Below are 748 nucleotides of genomic sequence, written 5' to 3' on the forward strand. Positions count from 1 at the left end.
AATGGGATCCTTCTCAAGGGGAGGCCCCAAGGCCCGACACTATTACTGAAGCTATGTATCGCTCACAAAAGGGACCTATCTGAGTGCCCACTGAAGGACCTAACAAGAAGCTGAAAGTGTCAGATGCTGCTATTTATACCCAACCAGTGGACAGAAGCTGCTGACCCCTATAGTTGAACTAGGGAAAACCTGGAAGAAGCTGAGGAAGAGGGTGACCCTGTAGGAGGACCAGCAGCCTCAATTAGCCTGGACCCTTGAGATCTCTCAAACACTCAATCACCAACCAGGCAGCATAGACCAGCTGACATGAGGCCCCCAACACATATACAGCAGAGGACTACTGGGTCTGGGTTCAGTCAGAGAAGATGCACGTAACCCTCAAGAGACTGAATGCCCCAAAGAATTTAGAGGTCTGGTGGGGGAGGGGTCAGGGTGGGGCTGGACAGCATTGTGGAGACAGGAGTTGTGGGAGCAGGTATGTGATGTGGAACAGTCAGAGGGTGGACCTAGAAGGGAATAAAATCTGGAATATAAAAAATGAAAAAAGAAAAAAAGAAAGAAAGATTTAAAAATAGATTTTGTAAAAACTAACCATAAAAAAGTGTATCTCACCATAATTAGATTTTTTAATCTTAATTTTTATGTATGTTGATGTTCTGTTTGAATGTGTTTCTGTGTGCCATACATATCTATCTGGTTAACAAGAAAGCCAGGAACCAGTTTCTCTGGAACTGGAGATATAGATGGC

This window comes from Mastomys coucha, unplaced genomic scaffold (genome assembly GCF_008632895.1).
Source record: "Mastomys coucha isolate ucsf_1 unplaced genomic scaffold, UCSF_Mcou_1 pScaffold5, whole genome shotgun sequence".
In the NCBI taxonomy this organism is placed as follows: domain Eukaryota; kingdom Metazoa; phylum Chordata; class Mammalia; order Rodentia; family Muridae; genus Mastomys; species Mastomys coucha.